This window comes from Chiloscyllium plagiosum, chromosome 22, assembly GCF_004010195.1.
Source record: "Chiloscyllium plagiosum isolate BGI_BamShark_2017 chromosome 22, ASM401019v2, whole genome shotgun sequence".
In the NCBI taxonomy this organism is placed as follows: domain Eukaryota; kingdom Metazoa; phylum Chordata; class Chondrichthyes; order Orectolobiformes; family Hemiscylliidae; genus Chiloscyllium; species Chiloscyllium plagiosum.
Window position 1 is genome coordinate 30,844,949 of NC_057731.1, and position 11,181 is coordinate 30,856,129.

Genomic DNA, 11,181 nt, shown 5'->3' on the forward strand with positions numbered 1-11,181 from the left:
ACCTGCACATCTTTGGAGTGTGGGAGGAAACCGGAGCACCCAGAGGAAATCCACACTGACAATGTGCAAACTCCACACAGTCACCCTAGTCACAACAAACCTGGGTCCCTGGCACTGTGAGGCAGCAATGTTAACCACTGAGCCATCATGCCACCCCAAATGCTAGAGCCCTGGGGAGTGTTGCTAAACAAAGAGATTGAGGGCTGCAGGTATATAGTTCCTTGAAAGTGAACTCGCAGGTAGAGAGGGTGGTGAAGAAAGCACTTGGCCCACTTGCCTTCATTAGTGCATTTGAGTATAGGAGTTGGGATGTCATGTTGCAACTGTACAGGACATTGGTGAGGTCACTTTTAGAATACTGCACCCAATTTTGATCTCTCTCCTACAGGAAGGACGTTGTTAAACTTGAGAGGGTGCAGAAAAGATTTACAAGGATATTGCTGGGATTGGAGGGCTTGATTATACGGAGAGGCTGGGGAGTTTTTCCCTGGAATGTTGGTGGCTGAGGGGTGACCTTACAGAGATTTATAAAATCATGAGGGGCATCAATAGGGTGAACAGCCGAGGTCTTTTTCCTCAGATGGGGGAGTTCAAAACTAGAGAGTACATGTGTAAGGTAAGAAGGGAAAGATTTAAAAAGGACCTGAACAATAACGTTTTCACGCTGACAGTTGCGTACATGGAATGAACTGCCAGAGGAAGTGGTGAAGGCTGGTACAAGATTTACAAGGATGTTGCCAGGGTTGGAGGATTTGAGCTATAGGGAGAGGCTGAATAGGCTGGGGCTGTTTTCCCTGGAGCATCGATGGCCGAGGGGTGACCTCATAGAAGTTTATAAAATCATGAGGGGCATGGATAGGATAAATAGACAGTCTTTTCAATGGATGGGGGAGTCCAGAACTAGAGGGCGTAGGTTTAGAGTGAGCGGGGAAAGATATAAAAGGGACCTAAGGGGCAATTTTGTCACGCAGAGGGTGGTGCGTGTACGGAATGGGCTGCCAGAGGATATGGTGGAGGCTGGTATAATTATAACATTTAAAAGCCACCTGGATGGGTATAGGAATAGGAACGGTTTGGAGGGATACAGGCTAAGTGTTGGCAAATAGGACTAGATTAAGTTGGGATATCTGGTCGGCATGGACGAGTTGGACTGAAGGGTCTGTTTCTCTGTTGTACATCTTTATGACTCTATGACTCGAATTACAACATTGAAAAGGCATCTGGATGGGCACATGAATCGGATGGATTTAAAGGCATATGGGCCAAATGCTGACAAATGGGACTAGGTCAGGTTGGGATGTCTGGTCGGCATGGATGAATTGGACCAAAGGATCTGATTACACACTGTATGACCCTATGATTCTATAAGTCTCCCTAAAATGTTTGTACCTTGTGACCCCTTGTCAGACATGATCTCTTCCGGCGTACAAAACAGACTGAATATTTAATTCATTGCATCTGCTACAGTCTCATCTGAAGTGTCTGATAATTTGGAAATTTGGATAAGCAGTCAGTGACTTGGAGAAAATCATTGTCATATGTGATGGATCTGTTACAATTTTGAACCAAAAGAATGCTTTTTGAGACTGATAGCTGCGTGTTTATTTCCAGTTAACCTGTTTCTCCTTTACTGGATATGGCCTCACCTTTATTGGAACATTCTTGACAAGCAGAAGTTTTGAAATTCCTCTGCCGAAACTTGAGTAAATGACCTAAGCAGCTCTCATCTACACTGTGCCAGAAGTTGGTGCAGAAAAATGGCGATTAGCTGCTGTTATTAGTTATTAGCGAGAATATGCCATGATTTCTGAATCATTACAGATTACTGGATGATTTTGCACCTCCCTGCCATTTGCCATGCAACAACAGGAGCTTACCTCTCCAGCCTTGGTTCAAATGTTGACAAACAAACTGAACTCAAGAGGGGAGGACAAGGCTGCACTTCAGCAAGTACAGTATTAGGACCCCAGCTAAACTCAAGTGAATGTAAATCTGGGGGAAAACTCTCCACTGATTGGAGTCATGCAAGTCCAAAGAATATGGTCATGTTTACTGGAATCCAATTTTCTCAATCTCAGGGTAGTGTCCAATGCCCAACCATCTTTATTATAAATGTAAATTATTACAGATGCTGGAAACTCAAAATAACAACAGAAAACTAGAACTGGGGGCATAGCCTCAAAATAAAGGCAAACAGATTTAGAACCGAGTTGAGGAGCAATTTCTTCACCCAAAGGGTTGTGGTTCTATGGAATGCCCTGCGCAGTGAAGCAATTGAGGCTACCTCATTGAATGTTTTTAAGGCAAGGTTATGGAGAGTGGACAGGTAAATGGAGCAGAGTGCATGAAAAGGTCAGGCCATGATCTTATTGAATGACAGAGCAAGCTCGATGGGCTAGATGCCTACTCCTGCTTCTCTTTCTTAGCTTCTTATGTTCTTATGTAAATTATTGTAAAGACTCAGTTGGCCTGGCAACAGCTACAAAGAGAGTAACAGAGTTAATATTTCTAGTTGAACATGACTTTCATTCAGAAATCCAAACCAACTTCAGCTACTTCATCGATAACCATCTTGCATCATAAAGCCAAAGGTGGGGATCTTCACTGACGTTTGCACAGTGTTCACTGCTATTTGATCCTCCTCAGATACTTATATCCATTTTGGCCAGATTAATGCTGATAAAACATATTTATCCAAAGTGCTCTTACTGTATGAGACAAACTAAGGACTGCTGTTCAAACATAGTTTTATTAAAATGTTTGCAAGTTGAAGACTCAACTCTTACACAACAAATTAAGTTAACTTTTTCCCAAACTAGGCTGACTGCCTGAAAAACACATGTAACAGCCATGCTGGTGAACTTGATTGGGCTGCTGGATCCAAATCACTGAGCTCCGTCGATAAATGCATTCAGGGTCTTCTTGATCTAAAGGTGGGTCTGGCTTGGAGTCTTTACTGATTGGCTCTTCACTAAGGGAATGGTCACCAGGTGCCCTTTCGTAGGCTCGATTTCTGAGCCCTTCTGGAATGTTCTCTGGTTTCAGCCAAAGGGGTCACAGGACAGAGGTCACAGCACCCAATGAGGTTAGGCCAGGTCACACTGGATCTACGAGGTAAAAACAATGACTGTTTTTTGCCTGTCCTCGGATGCTGCCTGAATTGCTGTGCTCTTCCAGCACCACTGATCCACACTGGATCTACCCATCCTATTTTCAAGATTACTCTATGGTGCCAAGGAGTCTGGCCAAAACTGGGGAAAATTCAAACATATTGTCCCTCCCTACAGTTCTGTCTGAGCACCTCTTAGTGGGTTTCGGGTCATAACAACCCTCCCATTGTTAGACATTACATTTAAGTACAATACCCCGAGTCTTGCATTGACTGGTGAGAAATAAAAATGGTATGTTGCCTCCCTGGTGCCAGGATCAAAGATATCTCAGAGAGAGTGCAGAATTTTCTCAAAGAGGAGTGGGACCAGTGGGAGGTGGTTATGCACATTGGAAGTAATGACATAGGAAAGGAAAAGAATGAAATTCTAAAGGGAGAATATAGAAAGTTAGGCAGGAATTTAAAAAGGAGGTCCAGGAGGGTAAAAATATCTGGATTACTCCCGGTGCTACGAGCTAGTCAGGGTAGGAATAGAAGGATACAGCAGATGAATGCGTGGCTGAGGAGCTGGTGCAGGGGAGAAGGGTTCACAGTTTTGGATCATGGAATGTTTTCTGTGGTAGAAGTGACCTGCAAAAGAAGAATGGATTGCACCTGAACTGGAAGGGACTAATATACTGACAGGGAGATTTGCTAGAGCTGCTTTGAAGGATTTAAACTGGTGGGTGGGGTGTGTGTGTGTGTCTGTGTGCATGTGGTTGGGACCAAGGGAAATAGTGAGGAAAGAGATCAATCTGAGACTGGTACAGTTGAGAAAAGGAGCAATCCAAACAGTCAGGGCAGGCAGGGACAAAGCAGAGGATCAGGTACGACTGATATATTAAACTGCATTTATTTCAATGCAAGAGGCCTAACAGGGATGGCAGATGAACTCAGGCCCCTCAAAGGTCAGTAAGGCAGCCTATGTGTGCAACCACAAGAGATGGGAGAGGTACTAAACAACTATTTTGCATCAGTGTTTACTATGGAGAAAGACACAGAAGATATAGAATGTGGGGAAATAGATAGTGACATCTTGAAAAATGTCCTTGTTACAGAGGAGAAAGTGCTGGATCTTTTAAAATGCATAAAGATGGATAAATCTCCAGGACTTGATCGGGTGTACCCTAGAACTCTGTGGGAAGCTAGGGAGGTGATTGCTGGGCCCCTTACTAAGATATTTATATCATCGATAGTCACAGGTGAGGTGCTAGAAGACTGGAGGTTGGCTAACATGGCGCCACTGTTTAAGAAAGGTGGTAAGGAAAAGCCAGGGAACTATAGACCAGTGAGCCTGACTTCACTTGTGGGCAAGTTGTTGGAGGGAATCCTGAGGGACAGAATTTACATATATTTGGAAAGGCAAGGACTGATTATGGACAGTCAACATGGCTTTGTGCGTGGGAAATCATGTCTCACAAACTTGATTGAGTTTTTTGAAGAAGTACTGAAGAGGATTGATGTGGGCAGAGCAGTAGATGTGATCTATATGGACTTCAGTAAGGCATTCAACAAGGTTCCCCATGGGAGATTGGTTAGCAAGGTTAAATCTCATGGAATACAGGGAGAACTAGCCATTTGGATACAGAACTAGCTCAAAGGTAGGTGGTGGTGGAGGGTTGCCTTTCAGACTGGAGGCCTGTGACCAGTGGTGTACCGCAAGGATCTGTGCTGGGTCCACTGCTTTTTGTCATTTATATAAATGATTCAGATGTGAACATAGGAAGTATCATCAGTAAGTTTGCAGATGACACTAAAATTGGAGGTGTAGTGGACAATAAAGAAGGTTACCTCAGATTATAACGGGATCTTGATCAGATGAGCCAATGGGCCGAGGAGTAGCAGGTTGAGTTTAATTTAGATAAATGTGAGGTGCTGCATTTTGGAAAGGCAAATCAGGACAGAACTTATGCACTTAAGGTTCTGGAAAGAGTTGCTGAACAAAGAGACCTTGAAGTGCAGGTTCATAGATCCTTGAAAGTGGAGTCGCAGGTAGATAGGATAGTGAAGAAGGTGTTTGGTATGCTTTCCTTATTGGTCAGAACATTGAGTATAGGTGTTGGAGGGTCATATTGCAGCTGTACAGGACATTGGTTCGACCACTTTTGGAATATTGTGTGCAATTCTTGTCTCCCTCCAAGTGGAAGGATGTTGTGACATTTGAAAGTGTTCAGAAAAGATTTACTAGGATGTTGCCAGGATTGGAAGATTTGAGTGATAGGGAGAGGCTGGGGCTGTTTTCCCTGGAGCGTCAGAGGCTGAGGGGTGACCTTATAGAGGTTTATAAAATCATGAGGATCATGGATAGGGTAATTAGACAAGGTCTTTTCCCTGGGGTGGGGGACTCCAGAACTGGAGGGCATAGGTTTAGAGTGAGAGGGGAAAGATATGAAAGGGACCTCAAAGGCAATGTCTTCACACAGAGAGTGGTGCGTGTATTGAATGAGCTGCCAGAGGAAGTGGTGGAAGCTGATACAATTGCAACATTTAACAGGCATCTGAATGGGTACGTGGATAGGGAGGATTTAAAGAGATACGGGTCAAGAGCTGGCAAATGGGACTAGATTATTTTAAGATATCTGATTGGCATGAATGAGTTGGACTGAAAGGTATGTCTCCATGCTGAACGTTTCGATGACTCTATGACAGCCCACTTCTCACAGTTGTCCCCTTATCTACTGTGCGTGAAGGTGGATTCCTGACCCTTGCCATACTCTGTCCTATTACTTGTTCTGGAAACTTTAATAACATCTGCTGAGCCTTTGCCCATAATTTTCCATGCAACTGAACCCACTCTCCCATTATTTAGTTTAAGGCCCTATTCAGAGCCCTATACAGTATACAGGAGCCTGTATCGTTGAAACAACTCTTTCCTTCCCCAGTACTGATGCCAATGTCTTATGAATTAAAACCATTTCGCCCACACCAATCTTTGAGTCACGTTTTTACTTCTTAAATCTTGTTTACCTCGTGCCAATTTGTTCATGGCCCCAATAATAATCCAGACATTATTATCTTCTTTTTAATTTAGACTCTTGCTGTTCATATTCCCTCATCAGAATCTTTTTCCCTTTTCTACGTATATCATTGATACCTATGTGAACCACAACATCTTTCCCTTCCCACTCTGCAGCCGAGATGAGATATCCTGAAATCAGGCATCAGGCAGGCAACACAGCCTGTAGGATTCTCCCCGATTACCACTATATTTCTGCATTCTATTTGGCCTTGCTTGCAGAAACTGTTCAGCTCATTTTATGTTGGGCCCAGTTGTTTATGCTGTTGATCACTTGAACATATACTGAAGGAGTCTGTGTCCATTTGTAGCATGACTCTATATCCAAAGGTGTACCTCCATTCCCTAGCACAGGCTCTCTGTCACCCACAGACTCACATTCAGTTATTTACTAATTCACTGACTCACTTACTCACTCACTCAGATACTTACACTGACTCCCTCACACAGACTCACTTATCTCATACCTAAACTCTCTCAATTAAACTCACTTAGATTCACTCCCTTACACAGACTCACCCATCACATGACACATAGATACAAGATACATTTAAGTTCCAGATGTGTCTGTTTGGGAAAAAAATTGTTGTGAAAACTGATCACAAGCCATTGGAAATATTTTGGCACAAATCACTCAAAAATGCACTTCTTAGACTTCAATGATATTTAGTCAAATTACAGGGCAGAGAAATAGCTTTGCAGAGGCCAGTATCCTGTCTCCAAATCATTTTTTATTTACATGTCCTTGACACAGATTCAGTTCCCTCAGAGTGAACAGGATGTCTGACATTCCTGTTCCTATCTGTCAGCCAGGGCTCCCTGATTGGACCAGATTAACAGCCCCAATCAGGGAACTCATATTCTATGAGGTCCACCTGGCTGACTTCATTACAGTCACAACATTCCTCCCACTCTGTGTTCAAAGGCATACATTTTTTTTATTTTGTAGCTCCTCCCAGGTATGTTTTAGCAATGGGTCAGGTTCCTCCAACTCTGCCTCTGATAAGAGGTGTGTGCAGCACACAGTAACACGCCTCTTGTGCCTGGAGCATCTTAGATGAAATGCAATCTCCTCTTCAGATGGCAAAGGAACAAGGTGGTGAGATCTGCCGTGGCCATCTCATATTCTTCATTGCTTGATGAAGAGAGAGAACCCATGGGTTCCGGAACAGAGGGAAGGGCTGAAAAGGAGCTGGGCACATTTTGTGCCTGCACTGTTTGTGAGTTTGAAGCTTATATATGGTCCACATGCTTGTTCAGGTCCATTGCATCTTCCCAAACTTTATACGTCACTGGATCTGACTTCATGTCAACCATGCCTCTTACTCATGCAGGGCCATTCTCATGGTTCCTACACCAAACTTTATCCCCTAAATAAACTGTCTCTCTCCCTTAGTGCAGTCTGGTGTCTGACATTGGCAGTTGTGATACAATTTCATCCTCCTCTCCAGGTCCAGGAAGGTCAGATTTAACCTGTTGCAGAGTCTTCTCCCCATTAGCAACTCTGCTGGAACTATCCCTGAAGTTGCATGAGAGGTGGTTCTATAATCAAATAGAAATCGGTACCGTTTGGTATCTGGTGAAGTTGTAGACTGTTTCAAAGTTGGACTACTCTTTCTGCCAAACCATTGGATGATGGATGATATGGAACTGTCCTTATATATTGAATGCTGTTCGACTTTAGGAAATACTCCAGGAAATTCCCTGCTGATAAATGATGACCCGTTATCTGTAACTGACACTTCTAGGAGCCTTTAACTTGCAAAAGATGCACACAATTTTTCTACTATTTTCCCTGTGTTTGATGAATTAACTCTATGCATATCCAGCCACTTTGAGTAGGCAACAACGGGAACTAAGAACACTGAGTCCATTATAGAACCTGCGTAGTCACTGTGTAATGAAGTCCAGGGTTTTACACAACAATTCCCATGAATGTAATTTCTGTCCTTGTTGGCACACTGGACACTGCCTCATCCAATCCTGGCCACCAGACATAACTTCTTACCAACACCTTCATTTTGGAAACCCCTCGTTGATCCGAGTGGGGTTCAGCCGGTATTTGGTGGTGACCTTTGCTCAGGACAATCACTCTTTTTTCCCATAATAATACGCTGTTTTCTGCTGTGGTCTGGTCTCTCTGTGTCCAAAAAGGTTTCAATTCTGGTTCTGAAGCCCTTTTGGTTGTCCCCATCACCACCAGCTGTTTCAGTTTGGCCACGAGCAAATCCTTCTGTGTCCAAAGTCTAATATTGTCAGCTGTGATGGTGTTTCAACTTAAACATTATATGCACTTAGTCCACTGCTGAATTTTCCCTGAAGCTATGGTTGGTACTGCCTTGTCCTCCTTGTAAAATGCTTTCCGTTGTCTGTTGAGAGATTTCACAGGCTGATGATACCCCAGTGGCAGTCTCACATATTGATACAAACCCTTATGGGTATTAATTGTAGCATATTTCTGGGAATGTTCATCTAACCACAATTGTAGGTACGCAAGGCTCATGTCCAGTTTTGTGAAAGACAGCCCCCCTGCCAGCTTTGTGTATAAATCCTCTATACGAGGGATTGGGTATTTATCCAGCTGTGAAAACAGTTTGCTGTTGGTTTAAAATCCTTACTAGATAAATCGACCTGTCAGACTTCAAAATCGGTACAGCCGTTGCTGCCCATTATGCAAAACTGGACTGGTCTGATAATTCCTTCACTTTCCGGCCTCCTGATTTCTGCCTCTACTTTTGCCTGTGAGGCAAATGGCACTGTGCAGGCCTTGCAGAACCACGGAATTGCTTCCGGTCAACATGCAAGGTGGTCTTTGTTCCTTTGATAGTCCCTAGACCTTCCTGAAAAGCATCCGAGTATTTAATTAGGACTTCGTTCAGGAAGCCATTTTCTAATTGAAAAATGTTGAGCCAATTTAGATGAATCTTTCCCAAGCAATTTCACCCCATCAAGCTTGGGGCAAAGCCTTTTACTAAAATCAGTGGTTACTGAACCAGTTGATTATCATGAGACACTGGAACTGAAGTTGTACCCTTAATCTGTAAAGGTTCCCCATATAGATCCTCGGTCTAACCAAGGTCTTGTGCAAACTTAAGGGTTGGAGTTCAGAGTAAATTTTGTTAAAGGCTGGATCTGTGATCACTGAAACAATGACTTGGTGACAGGATACTGCCTTCTGTGGAGTTATTTCAGTAGTATTGCTTTAAGGGCTGACTGTGCGACGGGGATCAGGATTAACTCTGTGATAAGAAGCCATGAGTAGTCCAGGTTGCAGGGTATTAATATGAGGAAGTGGGAGACATTTTCTCTGTAACTACGAGCACTGTGCTTCTGTAATTGTTCTGTCTGACAAGCAATTCTTAGATTTTCAAATGAACTGAAACTACATTGTTTACCAGTCCCATGTGCAAGTGGGAGCATTATTATTGTCTTACAAATCCTTGACATATGATTGGAATGCTTACACAAGATGATCTACACTTGGGTAATAAAAACAAACTACTTTGACATCCAACATCTGGGCAGGGGAAGAAGCTGCTGGAGTAGTCAGAGTTAAGGGTCAGTTTGGTGGATTTAAGGCAGTTGTCATGGTGGGGCCTCAGGAAGAGTGCCGAATGCGCCAAAACATGATGTAAACATAAAATTAAAGAACAAACAACATCCCAGTTGGAAGCAATCCTGACATTGTCATTAAAAATTGAATTATGTTGGGAAACCTGGGATGGTCAGGTACTCTGTGTTCATGATGATTAGAAGAATGTAATACTCGCAATGTCTCACATCCTGTGAAAAAAAAAAAGAAAATTCCTCCATTTGTCAAGATTTACTCAATAAAAGTTAATGAATCATGTCATAGATATTTTGCTTCATGTGACAAGAACTTTTGTTAATGAATTGATTTCTAGTTCCACTTGAGTTCCGCTCTATTATGTTATCAAAGGCTGAGAAAGCCTTCCTGAGAATTGCACATAGTTTCTTGCTGGATTCTTCTCAGGTCTCAGTATACCTCCAAAATTGTACTGAAACAACTTACTGTGCCTTGGAACAGGGTGGGGTGGGGGGAATAGAGGCTGTCATTAATGTGAAGAGTTTGATATTGTCTTCACTGCCCATGATAAACTTATAGTAGTGAGAGTCAAAAAGTGTGGCACTGGAAAAGCACACAGGTCAGGCAGCATCCAAGGAGGAGGAGAATCGATGTTTCTGGTGTAAGCTCTTCATCAAGAATGTGGGGTGGGGGGGGAAGAAGGATGAGAGAGAAATAGGAGGGTGGGGGTGCAGCTGGAGGGAATGTAGGTGGGAAGGTGAGAGGTAGATGCAGGTGGGGGATAATGGTCATAGGTCGGAGGGGAGGGTGGAGCGGATAGGTGGCAAGGAAGACAGACAGGTAGGACAGTTCAAGAGGGCGGTGCCGAGTTGGAGGATTAGATCTGGCAAACTAACCCCAATGCCCTGTGGCTGACCATAGAGTCAGAGAGTCATAGAGATGTACAGCACGGAATCAGACCCTTCAGTCCAACTCGTCCGTGTTGACCAGATAGCCCACCCCAATCTAGGCCCACCTGCCAGCACCCAGCCTATATCCCTCCAAACCCTTCCTATTCATATATCCATCCAGATGTCTTTTGAACGTTGCAATTGTACCAGCCTTCATCACTTCCTCTGGCAGCCCATTCCACACACACCACCCTCTGCATGAAAAGGTTGGCCCTTAGGTCTCTTTTATATCTTTCCCCTCTCACCCTAAACCTATGCCCTCTAGTTCTGGATTTCCCCACTCCAGGGAAAAGACCTTGTCTATTCAACCTATCAATGCCCTTCATGATTTCATAACCTCGACAACGTCACCCTTCAGCCTCTGCTGCTCCAGGGAAAACAGCCCCAGCCTATTCAGCCTCTCCCTGTAGCTCAAATCCCCCAACACAGGCACATCCTTGTAAATCTTTTCTGAACGCTTTCAAGTTTCACAAACCATTCTTCCATGGAAAGGAGACGAGAATTGCATGCAATATTCCAA